The 15,834-nt window shown below is 40.5% G+C and overlaps 2 long non-coding RNA genes across 2 annotated transcripts in view; both read right to left on the bottom strand.

The window, feature by feature from the left end:
- LOC308582265 overlaps positions 1 to 15,834 on the bottom strand; it is a 98,648-nt gene that overhangs the window by 21,860 nt on the left and 60,954 nt on the right. The window lies entirely within an intron of this gene.
- On the bottom strand, positions 3,780 to 9,046 carry LOC308582148. Its single transcript, XR_014005517.1, has 3 exons — positions 8,645 to 9,046; positions 5,719 to 5,785; positions 3,780 to 3,916 (listed from the first exon to the last, which is right to left on the bottom strand). It is a non-coding gene; the product is annotated as an uncharacterized lncRNA (long non-coding RNA).

Raw genomic sequence — 15,834 nt, 5'->3', positions numbered from 1 at the left:
AGTGCCTCTTACCTTCCGTTCTACATCATCATTGCAATGCCCCCTGAGGCACCATCTTGGCTTGTGCTAGTGAGGGCAAACCGGTCACTCTCCTCTAAATCTGCCTTTTATGGCTGTAGGCCTCCCCAAAGACTGATTAGCGTGTTGCCAAATGGGCAGCAGATGGGATTTCACCAAATATTCTCTGGAGGACAAATGAAATTCTCCAAAATTTCACAGAGGAGCTCATGAGCTGTGCTCCAATCGCAAGAGAACCGTTTCAGAGCCTTTTCAGTCTGGACAAACATAGTTTCAATTTTAAATGTGGAATGACAATAGTGCAAAATTAAGAGTGCGCCCACCCCCGCAAAAACTTCCAATTCCCATTTAGTTGAAACATTAACACACACTCTCTTTCACTCTCACTCTCTTTCACTCTCTCTCTCTCTCTCTCTCTCTCTCTCTCTCACACACACACACACACACACGCACACACAGAGAGAGCACTTTTTCAACAGCATTGGCAACCATCTGTAATCACCAAAGCCTGTTCTCTCAATCCTTCTCTCTCCTCAGTGTCATTGTCTTATACTTCACTCTCTCTTTCCTTATTGCTTCTGGGTCATTCACTTATGACCCATTCCTCCTTTGTTCTCTCTTTATCTTCCAGTACTTATTTTTGGCCTGCCAGCCATATCTTTGTACATCAAATAATTTTAATTTCCTACCAAAAGCGTATTTGTGGCTAGTTAAGACTGTTTATCGTTTTGATTTTTGATCCTTTTGGGAAATGTAGCAGAAAAAGCTGTAACTGTGTGTGTGTGTGTAGGTGCGCACGCACGCACACAACAAAATTACATGTTGTAAATGAACATGTGGACTATAGAGACACCATTCATTTAAAAACAACATTTTAAAAAGAAACAGTGAACAATTTCTGAGCAATCCAAAATTAGCCAACATTAAAGTCCTTTAATCTGAATCATTTCTCTGGACTTTCAGATGAAAGAAGCACAACCAAGTCACGCAAGGAACATAAATCTTAACAAAAATGGAAGGAAATTAAACTTTTAAAATGAACATGTGACTTTCCATTTCTAAAAGACAGTCCATAAACAATTTGTCTGCTAGTTATCTTCAGTAGCAATGTCGTAACTGTTGTCAAATTTTGTATGTTCGATCTGTCAGAAAAAGGGGATATTATTTTTCTTATGTGGAATCTGGGATATTGAATTTGCTGTCCACCAAGCCAAGTGCCACCTACCAGGCTTATATGACATAGGATTTGGGGGTTTTTCTCGGACTACAGAAACAAAAGCAATCTTCAGCAAATGGAAAACCTCAACACATGTATATGGGCTGTGTTTGACTCCAGGGACCACAAGGTTGTACAAGTCTATTCTATTTTTTAAAAAAAGAAAACAAAAAGATTGAAACATAGTCCTGAAGGGGACCTAAATGCTATCTTGTCTAACACCTTGGTTATGCCATAGTCAAATATTTGCTTATACATATACAACTCAATAAATGTGATGTGCATAACCTTATGAAATTCAATGTGTGTCTTCTTTAAAATATTCAGGACCAGCAACCAGGAAATTATCAAGCCCCAATGATTTTCAGTGGACATCTGCCAGATGTCCATTGTACCTTTTCTCTTGTACCTTTTCAGTCTGGATATGAGACAGCTATTTTATATTTGAGCATTTCTACCTGGGATAATCATGCATGCCCTTGCACACACGAGAGAGAGAGAGAGAGAGAGAGAGAGAGAGAGAGGAGAACACCAACCAGTAGACGACACTGAAGTAATACGAAGGAAATAATTTCCCTCCCTGAAAATCATCACACTAAACTGAAGATGTTCTTGCAATTGCAATGACCGTGAGGGTGCCTGCTGTTGCAGGATGAACAGTCTCGGTGCTTCATGTTAGATTCAATTTAATTAATAAATGAACCACCCAATAGCAGTTTTGCACACTGCAGTATTACAGAGATAGTAGTACAGATAGTTGTGTGAATTCAGTGTGTCCTCGCGAAGAATCAAATGCCTCCTTACTCATTACAAGGGGTAATGAACTGTAGGAGGGAGACAAAACACTGATGCAAATGCAAAAGTGATTATCAAGTACAGACACAACACAAACAAAGTAGTTGCCATGGAAATTACCATGGGAACAGAATCAGATGATGCTACCCCAGGGGGGTGGGAAAGGTTAAGTGAGTCTATATCTAGAGATGTGCAAGCTATCAGTCTCATTTCTTTGCTAAATTGTATGCCTTTAATTATGGTGGAGTTATAATTATCCATCTTTACTAACATGTACACCAGTTTATGGGGTTTAAACACCTGTAATGATTTCTCAAGGGCAGCATATCTTCATCATCAACTGATCTTCCCACACGCCAAAAAGAAGAAACCCACACCCTACATTCAAAGACTGTTCAAAATCTGCCAGGAAGTGTTAATAGCAAAGAAATTCAGGAAATAGGAAATGTGCCATATGTCGTTCCCCCCACTTTCTTCAGTGTTTCCTTGAACTCGCTGCTCATCAGTTTTGCGGAAGTCGCCTCGTCAAAAACTGGCAAAGGAGGGGAGGGACTGCTGCAGTTTCCCATTTGAAGTCAAGAGAGTTATTGACCAAATAAAATTGGAGCTCTTCCAACTTGTTAAAGGTGCTAATGATTCATGTGTGTCATTTTCAAAGGAAGAAATGAGCCTCCGCAGTTTGACTTTTTCTGTCAGAAAGTCAAGCTGTTCTTTGAGTTCTGTAGTACTATCGTCTTTCCGAATATGCAAGGGAAGGAAGGGGGAAAGCGAGAGCAGACAGATCTGATGACGCATGTGCCATCTTCAAAACAACTTATCCCCTTATATTCTTGGGTAATGTGTCCTTTGAAAAGCTCTAGGCTTCGACTGGAAATCCATTTACGGTGCCTGGCAAAGCATTCCAAAATCCTAACCGTTGTCTAGTAAATGCTCAGCTTAGCACAGCAGAGGACCCAATGTGCTTTTGATACTCTGCTTCAAAAATAGTTTTTGAGGTGATACACGGATGGAGAAATTTTGAAAAGGGTGTAAAGGGTCGTTGAGTCAACAATGAACTGCCTAAAAGATTCTATGAATTGAAAGTGGAGATGATAGATGTACATTTCCCTGTTTATCTGTTAAAAATATCCTTAATAAAAACTAATTTGAGAGAGAGAGAGAGAAAGAGAGAGAGAGAGAGAGAGAGAGAGAGAGAGAGAGAGAGAGAGAGAGAGAACGATTGCTTCTGGGGTTGTGGTGGGGAGTATATAACTTTTTACAGTCAGTTTCTCAACACCCTCAAATAAATAGCACAACTGGGTTTTACTACAATGTAGCAGACAAATTACATTTAGAATTACTACCACAGCATGCACACACCAATATCTACCTCTCTTTATCGCATATTTCAATCAGTAAGCATTCCAGATGTTTTGCGCTGAAAACCTTCTGCAAATGTCTCAAGGAAGGAGTGGGAGAGGAGCAATAACATGGCTCCAACATCTTATAAAGCTCAGGGGTGGGGGGGGGGAATCATGTGGGGAACAATCTTAGCATATTATGAAAGTGCACATATTGATTGTGACTGAAAATAACACCATGCAAAACAGAGGTGAATTAAATCTTCTAGCCATGTTGGTTTGATTGGAAAGTTCCTAAAGGAAATGTCACCTAAATAATTATGAAAGGGTAAATTACGAAGGGAGAGGGAAGAAAACCACACAGAATTGATGCCAAAACCAATAAAAAATGGGCAATTTTTTTTTAATTCCCATCTCAACAAGTGCATTAATAATACAGAAATGATAATAGATTGCATATTCTCTTCAAATCTCAGGAGTTCAATTTCATCTTTGCTTTTGCTTCCAATAAACTGTCTTCCAGACACTGTGCTATTTAAGTGTTCACCTGAAAAAAGAACTATTCCTCTAAAAATGTTGAATTTCACTCTTTTAAGAAAAAGAGGAAGCTGCAAGGCTAAAAAATAGCAAGACACATAATTGTTCAAAAAGATTTTTTTTTAATCATAGCACAAGTGGTAAGTCAATTATTGTCAGGGGTGTAACATGTTGGGGGGGGGGGTTCCAGAGGGGCATGGATTTTTGAGGGTGCATGAAGCAGGCATTCCCCAGCTAAGAGACCACATCCATCCTCTACGTACTGCTACTTACTCATCCACCATGCTCCTCACCATCACTGGACTGCCGGCCAATGATAACAACCTCCACAAAGATTTGTAACTCCGCCTCCCCCCCCCCCAAAAAAATATCTAGCAGCTCTTTCCTACTGGCTATCATATACCCCTAAACAGAAATGTGAGCTTACTTGTACAGTTTAAAATGTTTGCTGACACAGAACATATAGAGATTGCCTGCCTAATATATCAGATGAAGCCAGGATCTAAGAAATCTACAACTAAGACCAGTTCATAAGACTTAGTATATTGGATTGGCACCACAACAGAATACACACAATGGCTAATCCTCTTTGCAGATCACAACTGCGCTGCACAAAGAAAATAAAATTATTCAAAGGAGGATTTTCTAAATGAACAGCTGACAATAAGCTGAAGGCAAAAAAAAAAAAAATAGACCATTTTACAATGTTTGAGGGCATGTTGCTTGAAACAATTGAACATTGCATTATCTAACAAGACAAAGAGAAATGTGGGGAGTAAAATCCACACGAGATATGATCCATATATCTGCCTTTCCCTAGATTTGCATTTCACAGTGTCCTTGAAGTTTAGAGTAAGCAGCAAATGCATATTTATGTAGTTCTGTTCCACTCATTTGTCTAGGGCTTCATGGTGGGTGCTACTGTATATGAATGACACCAGTCGTCCTTACATGCTTTATTTCATCCATCGATCTGACATCTCTAGCACTGCAATCTCAGGTAAAGGGAACGTCTTTTTTCCATGTTACAGTAGTTTTAAAAAAGACCACAAACTTTTTTTAAAAATGACAGTGTTTTCAGTTGCTTGAAGGAAGACTATCTATGCAACTCTATGTTGTGGCAAACAGAATACTTTAGTTTTCACATTCCATGAAAAGCATCTAAGGGTGATGTAGTTGAGGGTATGAAAAGGAAAAAAACATGCCACATAAAGAACTCTCATTGTGGCTACATCCATAAAAACAAAAATCCATGTCTAGATTTTGAATCCACTAGCATCCATCTGCCAGCAAGGCATACACTATTCACCAGGGGGTCCCAGACTGTGGTCTGTGGACCACCAGTGGTCCAATAGCTTCACCCACGTGGTTTGTGGTGTGCTGCCATTAAATATGCAGAGTGATTTTTAATTGCATTTTAATTGTTCCTTTTATTTCATTATATTGCATTTTGCTGCCTAACAATTTGAATTCGGTGGAATTCGCACTGTTGTTTCATCACAGGACAAAACTCATGAAAGTCTGTTGTTTCATCAAAGGACAAAACTCCACACTTGCTTTAGGTAAAAAGCAAATGACAAGTTGGGGAACGTAGAATCCCTGCTTGACAAACTGTGCTATTTTATCAAAACTATTTTCCTTGAGGCAGAATATTAAAATACTCGGGGGGTGGGTGGGAATTTTCTTTATTATAGGATGGTGTTAGAAACAAAAAAATCAGTGAAAGCTGGTTCATTAGAGAGGAATGGGGTGCTGCCCCACCAGCCTCAATCTGCCCTCATCCAACCCCCACCTGCCTGCCTTCTTACTTGCATCCAGCCCAGAGGATGGCCCTAGCTGTCACCTTCACCTCATTCATCTCAAGTACTCTTTGTATAACCTAACAGGAAGGAAAATAAGGACAGAACTAGAATTAGTCAGTTCTGCCTGTCATTAACTCAGATTCTACCTACTGTTGGCCTCTTTGGCTTCCACCCTATCAGTCCCAAGGGTCACCAGCCACAGACCCTTCAAGTGTCCCTATATTCCAGGGATGTCCCTGATTTAGAGAAGCCATCCCAGTTTCTGATTAGATCCCAGAATATCCTGCTTTTCCTTAGGACATCCCTATTTTCATTGGGGAAATGTTGGATGGCATGGAGTTATCCAACCCCTGAGCCATTTGAAGACAATCCTGTACAATCATACGAGTTGAATGTGCTTCAGGTTAAGCGCTTTCGGGTTGCGCTCCGCGGCAACCCGGAAGTAACAGAGTGCGTTACTTCCGGGTTTCGCTGCTCACACATGAGCAGACGCTCAAAATTATGTCACACGCATGTCCGGAAGCAGCAAAACACGACCCGTGCACGTGCAGACGCGCCGTCACGTCTTATGTTCTGTTCAGGATGCGAACGGGACTCCGGAATGGATCCCGTTCACATCCCGAGGTACCACTGTATAGGGAAGTTTTTTAACGTTTAATGTTTTATTATGTTTTTATATATGTTGGAAGCCGCCCAGAGTGACTGGGGCAACCCAGTCAGATGTGTGGGGTATAAAGAGTAAAATTATCATTATGGAATGGGATGTCCCTATTTTCATCAGATAGAATTTGGAGAATATGCAGCCGCCACTGCAAAAAGTGGCATCTTCTATAGTTCTAAGTGTCTTAGGTAGATTTTCAGCTTGCCTGTAGTAGATATTTCTGAGACTTATTATTTTTTAAAGAAATCATTATCTTCATTTGCATTTTTTTTTTTAAAAAAAAAAGTCCTGCTGTAGAATAAAAGTTCACATGACCACCGAGCGTTAGTATCAGTTTACGGAGATGAGCTCGGCCTACGTAAATGCATTCTGACCTTGGAATGGCTGCCTGTCGCCGCTGACAGAATATTTAGGATTGCAGGCCTAGCTATCCATGTGACTTCACGTCTTTGAAGCTGCTCTTTTCTTCATCTCCACATGCCTTCTGATTGTGATAAACGAGGGCAGTCATCCTGTTGAGGGGAATGACAACACTGCCGAGGATGACAGCGTGGCTGGCACAGAGAAGGAGCTGTGAAATTTTCACACACACACACACACACAAAATTCCACCAGAATCCGTTGCTGCTGCAAAGGTTTCACACAATTAGCCTTTTGTGTCATTTGTATCAAGGTGAATACTGAACCTGTCTTCCTGCAAAGTGGCAGGAGGAATAAAATGTCTTCCTCTAAAGGTTTAGAACACTAAAAGCAAGTCATTCAGCTTGCCAGTCTCTCATACATTGATATCTTAAGACAGCCTTCTCTCACTCTGTGCCACAAGTGATGTAAAATAACATACCCTCCAACATTTCTCTGATGAAAATAGTGACGTCCCATTCCATTACGATAATTTTACTCTTTATACCCCAGACATCTTACTGGGTTGCCCAGCCACTCTGGGACGCTTCCAACATACCAGTATATAAAAACATAATAAGACATTAAACATTTAAAAACTTCCCTATACAGGATTGCCTTCCGGCTGCTTGGGTGTCAGATAATTCCACACCCTCCAACATTTATCCAATGAAAATAGGGACATCCTTGGAAAAGTGGGACATTTTGGAATCGAATCAGAATCCAGGACGTCTTTTCTAAATCAGGGATGTCCCTGGAAAATAGGAACACTTGGAGGGTCTGAAATAAGGGGGGGACGGTACATAATTATATTTTCCAAAATATTTTACTAAATCACACATGCACACACCCCTGTATTGTATCTAATGTAAACATTTTCTATGCAATTCTGTCTAACTTACACATTTTCCCATATTTGCCTTATAGAATTCATTTTTATGTCATTTTCACTAATAACCTGTATTTTTATGTAGACTTTACCCTAGTATATGCATTTTGTATATACTTTACCCTAGTATACGTTACCCTAGCATATGCATTTTGTTCATATTATTTGGCTGGAAAACTGCATTTCAAAATTTAGAGAGTGCAAATTTCAAAGGAAAGCTGCATTTCTATCTCTATTGTTCCACAGGGTGTGAATTTGGCAAGTTCACCTTTAAATGCAAAATGAATTGAATACACTCCCCATTCCTACCTCCCATCGAGAACGAAGGTCAATATTATTATTTATTTATTTATTTATTTATTTATTTATTTATTTATTTATTTATTTATTTGTACTCCGCCCTCCCCAGCCAGAGCCAGGCTCAGAGCAGCTAACATCATATAAATGACACAGTATACATAAAAACAGGCATCGATTAATTAAAATACATCTTAAAATTAATTCAGACAAATTAAAATCTGCACAAATGGCAGTTATCAGGTTAAGATTGAGAGCAGTTGATACTTGCCAGGACCAACTGTTGTCACTGATCATATAAGGACCTGTGAACAGGCTAAAATAGTGCTATTTGAAAGTCTGCAGAACTTGACATATATTATCTCAGTAATCCTTGGAGTAACCTTCTAAGTAGAGTAGCATGAGTTTTCCCATATTGAAAATGGGACGGGGTCATAAAATTCTATTTTCAAAGAACTGTGTTAGGAAAAAATGTGTTAGAAATAGCATAAAACAACAACATTAATGTTACATTGAAATACAACAAAGGCAGAGACCACAGATGAAAAGTAACCTTTACTGAAGATACTGGTGAAAGTACACAGAATAGCTTCCCCAACTTTTCATGTCAGTTACAAACTTTTCAGACATCATTTTGCGACACAGTAATTCAGTTTTACTAGCAAACCAGAGGTTAAACTAGCCCCTTACCAGTCCCAGGAGGAGCGCGGGGAGCATTTGTGCAACACACCTACACACTGCAGCCAACACACTAACGTTTCATGACACAGTTTGGAAAGCTCTGGCCTGCAGAAATAAAAATGTTTCAATTTTCAGTGGACAAAAGACACCTGCATCCATGTTTCATGGGGATAGGTGCTCTACAGTATTGGTACCCCTGTTGAGAAGGCCTTATCATGGGTTGCCCAAATGCACCAGCTCTCTGGACAGTTGGACAACATGTACCATTTCCAAGAGATGTTTCATCATTTGTTGCATCATGTGGTGCTTTATCTCTAAATATGTTTTATTTTTTGTGTCGTGTGATGCCTCTAGGTGCTACTATAGTTTCTGTGTAAACAGCACTATAACCAGTGGCGTGTTGGATTAGGACCTACCTCACAATATTGTTTTGAGGATAAAATGGGGAGCTGGAGAATCATGGGGGAAAGGTGGTGTACAGAAATAATAAATAAACAAACAGGGCTGTGGTCTAAACCACTGAGCCTAGGGCTTACCGATCGGAAGGTTGGCGGTTCAAATCCCCGTGACGGGGTGAGCTCCCATTGCTTGGTCCCTTCTCCTGCCAACCTAGCAGTTCGAAAGCATGTCAAAGTGCAAGTAGATAAATAGGTGCCGCTTCGGCGGGAAGGTAAACGGTGTTTCCGTGTGCTGCTCTGGTTTCTCCAGAAGTGGCTTAGTCATGCTGGCCACAACCCGAAAAAACTGCGGACAAACGTCAGCTCCCTTGGCCAGTAAAGTGAGATGAGCACTGCAACCCCAAAGTCGATCGTGACTGGACTTAACTGTCGGGTCTTTTACCTTTTTCAAAAACAAACAAAACTAACAACAGGTAACGCAATAGCATAAGGTGGGAAGGTTGGAGAAATCACAAATATTCTATTCTGTTGCTGCAGCACAGTTCAGTTTTGAGTTGGTGTGTCCACAACCATCTGTAGGCAGAAACTCAGCTAAGGATGTTGGTCAGGTCTGTCATGTATTCAAAGATAAAGCTCTGCTTACTCTCAGTGATGCCAGCATCCCTGTCTACTTGCCTAGTCCAACTGAAAAATCCTCTACCCTCATGCAGGAGAGGAAATAAATTATTCAGCCCTATTGAATTTGAAATCCTTCATATAAGTTTGTAAGCTAGCAATATGTCTCAGCAACAAAAGCCAGTCACGGTCAGCAAAATATTTTCCTCAAGGGCCTGTATTCTTTATAGCAAGGAAGTAAAATATAAAAAACCCACAAAATTATTCCAGTCATGACAAGGAAAGGCCTATATTTCCTGAAGAATTCTCTGTTCTGTGCATTTTGAAGCAACCATGCTCAGTGTTTCATGTTGCACCTGGAAAGGGAAGAGGCATGGTAAAGTGTCCATATTCTACACTAGGTATGGCCCTGTGCTTTTAACAAAAGCCTGGTGCACAACTCTCCTTCTCCCTGGCATAGGTGTGCAATAGTGCAAGCAGTTTTACAGGATTATTTTTTGCATTTCTAGAGATTGCTAAAAGGCAACAGAGCTGGGCCAGTAAAGGAGAGAGTCTTAATCTCTGGCGTGCAAGGCCTGCCCAATCAACACATTTTGCTGTTTGAGTCAAAGAGGCAAATGGAGACGTCCTCCAGCTCTGAATTATATGGAAGTCTTCATATATGCGACTTGTATGCACAAAGGCATAAACCTACAGACAGTGGCACCATGTACACAGATGATGAGAAAGTAGTAAGCAACATTAAGTCCACTCTGTGCTCCCTAAGAATGGAGCCATTGTCACTTTGGGAACGAACTTCTGGCATTCTGCACATGATTAACTGCTCTGTGGTTAGTCATTCCCTCGCTTGCTCAGCGGCAAAGAGGAATTTCTCCCAGGTGAGTCAGCTGCAGGCATAACACTCATTCCTCCTTGTGTCCAGGAGGAATGATATAAATGTCTCTTTAACTGGGGAAAGTGTGGCACATACCTGCCTAAAAATGTCAGGATGAACACTCATTCAGTATCCAAAGGTGTTTAAAAAAAATACTGAGAAAATGGTCCACTCTGCCAGAATTTTGGTAGTTGTTTCCCACAGTGATGTTAACCTACATAGTGCTTCTCTCGCCTGCCAGATGTCTGAGTGTTCAGAATGTATGTTCCAAGGGCCTAAAACAGTGTATGGCGATTGCACTTGGTGCTTAATTCCACAATGTTTGCCTTCACAACTCATTCTAATTTGTGTTGCTGGAGGATTGTGTTCACTGGCTTTTTCCCTTTCTTTTTTTAACAGTGCAGCTAATTTAACTGAGGCATGTAATTGGCTACAGTAGCTGAGTTGAAAAAGGATAATGGATGATTTCACTTCATATGAAAATAATATGTTCGGCACAATCTCAAGCTGCTGAAGGAAATTTAATGGAAGTGAGTGGTATGCCATCATGTGCTGGTCATTCAAGTGAATATCTTATCGCGCCTAATGACACCTTTTGCCTGTAAAGGAGAAGCATTCTCACAGCACAACTTATGGTAAGGCAGATAGTTTTCGCTCATGGGTTTGCATTTTTCTTTCGGATAAATCCAAACCTGACATGGGGGCAGGGTGTAAGTGTGTGTCCATATTTTTAGTGCAAAAGGGGAACAAGTTCACATATTTGTTCAGTTATAAACCTATTTATATACTGCTAACTTGCATAAGCTATCAAGATTGTACGCAAAAGTATATACGAAAACAAGAAAACACAAAAATATGATGAAGCAATGCAAAATAATCCTTTAAACTGCCCACTTAAGAAAGCTTAAATAGCCACATTTGCCGCTACAGTGGTACCTCGGGTTACATACGCTTCAGGTTACACACTCTGCTAACCCGGAAATAGTGCTTCAGGTTAAGAACTTTGCTTCAGGATAAGAACAGAAATAGGGCTCCGGCGGTATGGCAGCAGCAGGAGGCCCCATTAGCTAAAGTGGTGCTTCAGGTTAAGAACAGTTTCAGGGTAAGAACGGACCTCTGGAATGAATTAAGTACTTAACCCGAGGTACCACTGTATTACCTATGTGGCAGATGGTGTGGTGGAAGCAGCAGTGGCGGCAGCAGCGGCAGGTATATTGCTGGTGGCCATGGTGGCAGTTGCAGAGCGGCACTTCCCGTTTTGCCTCAGGCAGCAGAATGGGAGTACTGCCCCCTGGCCGACAGAGCCACTATCAGTCACTGTAGACAGTACTGAACTCAGTGGGCCTGTGGTCTGACTCAGCATAAAACAGCTTCCTTTGTTCCCATGATCCACTGCAAAAGTTGACAGTATGTGGACCATTTTGTAAGTGGCACCTACCTGACAGCCAGAATGTGTAAATTTGTCCTAGGAATGGTTCCAAAGAGTAACAAGATTAGGATCGCTGTATTTATTTAACCAAAGGCTAAGGCGCGTTAATTATCGAAGGACCCACGGTTAAGGTTCTCAAGAAATGTTTCCCTTTCAATAAATGTCATTCATTGCTCATTTCCTATTGCTCTCGAATGCACTTGTTGAATAATGCAACAGCTTCTGGCCTCTGCTGTCTTTTCTTCCTTTTTCTTTTTCTTCTTTTGCGCAAAGCATCGTATACAAAATGATGTCAAAATCTCACAGTGTTAAGTAGAAGGATGAGAGGAGCAAGACCAAATGTGAGCATATCATGACAGAACTCAGCAGGGATCGCTACAGGGAATGCTACAAAGCATATTTCATTTGAAGCAATGAACTTTTAATAGGAATTTCATTTTACACATGAATGTACATTGCGTGATAATCCTGAGCTTGTATATTCATCAGCCAGTGTTCAGGATTAGAAGGTGAAGGTGAAGGAAGTAGAAAAATATATATAGTTCCAAAAGTGCAAGAAAAGAATGCTATTAACTCAGTTTGGTTATATGAACATTATAACGTTTTAAAATCATCATGAAAATACACTTCCATCAACTCATCCCCCCCCCCCCGAATGAGAATCTGCGCTCACAGACCTTTGAACCTGAGCAAAAATATTTATTAAAAAGCCACGTCTCTTAGGATGGATGTCACAGAAATGTGTGATGGATTATTCAGTTGATTAAAGGGAGACCCAGCCACTGCTCCATCTCTTACAATGTATCATGCTGGGCTTCAGACATGGTAGCTTGCACTGAATTCCTAAGTTCTTATCCAGGCTTACTCAGAACTAAGTTCCACTGTTCAGCTGGGTCTACTCCTTAGTAAAATGTTTCACAGGAACATCAGTGAAAGTAAATAACATTCCCTTTTTGCACAAGGGAAGGAGGCGTGAAGCAATATGCTTCTTATAGGCCTGTCTTGATTTTTGTCAGGAAAATCACCATGGTGTACTAAATCAAGACTCATCCATATTGATTCAGCAATGTACAAGATATTCAGGGGAATAAGAAGAGCACATTGACTGTCCTTATCCCTGAATTTCAGACAATTGCTCAGCATAACTTGACTTTCTACATCTCCACTCTGCCTTTTAAAATGTACTGCTGAATTTCAGCTCTCATAAAAAAAAACTGCGTCAATAATTTTCGTCATCTTTGCATCTCCACATCAAGGAATATCCTGAGATCCAAATCAATGTGATTTTATGAATAGCAAATTCAGATGAGAGAGCAATAGCCATCCTCCACACCCTGTCCTGAAATGAGCTTTTTTCTTTCTTTAAGAAAGTTGCAAAAATAAATAATATATAGGTTGTGAACAATAATCAGATGGGATACTCCAACCTTCCAAAGACCAGTATCATTTAGTGAATGGTTGATATTTAAGGAAGTATGCCTTTCTCTTAGAAAAAGGTCTCTGACATTCTGAAGATGTATGGATTGTTAAACCACTCTGGAAATTGTACCTCTGGGAGGGGAATAAGGACTTCTTAACAACTCTCACCACCCTTAACAAACCACAGCTCCCATATTTGGGGCGGAGGGAACCATGGTTGTTTAAGGTAATATTATAGTGCTTTAAATGTATGGTGTGGATGTCCCTTGATAGGAGAAAAAAATGAACATAGGTCAGAAGGGGCATGGAATTGAGTGGCTGGGAGGGAAGGAAGAGACACAGAGAGATATGAAAAAGTGTAGAAAGAACCATCCAATTGGCTGAAGAGGTCACTTTATGACTGATTCCTATTGAAGGGCTATTTTAAAATGTCAGCTAGACCCAGTAGAGAGCTATCTCTAGATGTCAAAGAAGAAATCCAATATTGCGGTGCAGCTGGGATTGTGCACATGGGTGTCCATGCAACCTCTGCCGCCATAAAAAGAAACAAAGCCAAAAGGAGAGGGGTGGAAACATTCCAAAAACAGCCCAAAGAGCACTGACAATGAAATTGAACCAATAATGGGATTGTTTGGATGAAAGGTGGTGCTATGCAGAGAGGACAGAGCTCTAGTGGTGGTGCTCCTCTGATACTCATGGAACAGAGAGCAATTGCCCTTGTAGGGACTTTATGGACAGAGTATGTATGGCTGGTGTGGGGAATCCTTGGCCCTAATATGCTGCGGAACTGCAACTCCCATCAGCCCCAGCAAGCCTGTCCAATGGCCAGAGATGATGGCCAGAGTTGCAATCCAGCAACACCAGGACTCCATTCGAAAGATTTCTCAGTCTACAACCTTTCTCACTAACCTCGCCTGTCATTATAACCTGCATTGATACAGCACAATCTGCCTACACAGATTACTGACAGTAGTCTCAGTTCTCAGCATATCGTGCTGCAGGAAGCATAAAATCAGACCTTTTTAAAATATGTGGCAGAATATACCATAATCCATTTTAGGTTTAAGGATTACACGGCAAACCATGCACTGTAAAATAAAGTTGTTTAAAGAATGAGAATCTAAAGAACACGGTAAAACCCAAGCCTGCTTTTCATCCCTGACTATTTCCCCTTTGAGCTTATTAAGTATCATTCAACTTTTTTTAAAAAAACTTTTTTTGCTTGATAGGTTCCAATCAAATAAATGACTCATTTAAGCACTTTTTTTAATAAAAAAAAATGTACTGTAGTAAAATGCTTTGCTGTTCCCTGAAAATTCAGTTGTCCTTAGCTAGAAAATACAGTTGAAATGCTGGGGAAAGGGGCTACTGAATACAGCAAAGTTCATCTAACCAAATCTGAAAACATATGGCCTCACTTGATTGAAATGTATTTAAAATGCAGTCCATAGTTCCAGTGAGACTAGAATGAACTCTCACTTAATGCGCCAGATGTGTCCTAGAAGAGGTTCTCAAAAACTCTCTTCCATTTTCTCCACAATTTCAGAAGTGCCCTGTGAAAAGTCAACTGAGAGCTTTCCCTCTGTGCCCTGGAAGCTTATACAGGGTACATAAAGGGGATGTTTTGTTGTTGCTTCCCTTGAGCTAGGTCCTTTGGAGTTAGGGATGGAGAGAATTTCAATTCAGTTTGCATTTAGAGGCAAACTTAGCTGATTTGCACTTTCCAAAACAATGCTCAAACAGAAACACAGTCACCTTTCAAAATTTGCATTTCTCTCAGTTTTGCAATGCAGTTCTCCAGCAACGTGAGATGTACAAAAATGCATAAACATGGGTAAAGTGTTAGGAGACACTGGCATTAAGATGCTTGTGACTTATTTTAACACTATTTTTATTGATTTTCAATGATACAACAAATGTAACATAAAATCAAAACAAAAGGATTTTAGACGGACTAAGAACAGTAAAGGACGGCGTTTCCTTGTGCTGTGCTGGTGCTGGCTCGCCAGAGCAGCTTCGTCACGCTGGCCACGTGACCCGGAAGTGTCTCCGGACAGCGCTGGCCCCCGGCCTCTTAAGCGAGATGGGCGCACAACCCCAGAGTCGGTCACGACTGGCCCGTACGGACAGGGGTACCTTTACCTTTTTAAGAACAGTAAATAAGATGAAGCAAGATATCAATCATGATAGAGTAAGAGCAGCTGATGATGAATCTTCATGAGGACTTAAAAAAAAAAGTCACAAACTAATAGAAACTTAAATTGAGAGATTACCTCATCCGTGTTCAGGGATGGGTCAGTCTAGTCTTCTCTTCTCTGACTGGTCCAGATATATCAATTTAGGAATTCTTATACTTTATGTATGTGAGATAGATATACAAAAAGAATATAAAAGAATTCAAAAAGGATCTCTCCAAAGTAGATGAGTGGACATTAAAATGGCAAATGCAGTTCAATGAAAACAA

This window comes from Podarcis bocagei (assembly GCF_964188305.1).
Source record: "Podarcis bocagei genome assembly, chromosome: 1".
Taxonomy (NCBI): domain Eukaryota; kingdom Metazoa; phylum Chordata; class Lepidosauria; order Squamata; family Lacertidae; genus Podarcis; species Podarcis bocagei.
This window is presented reverse-complemented; position numbering and strand designations above follow the sequence as displayed.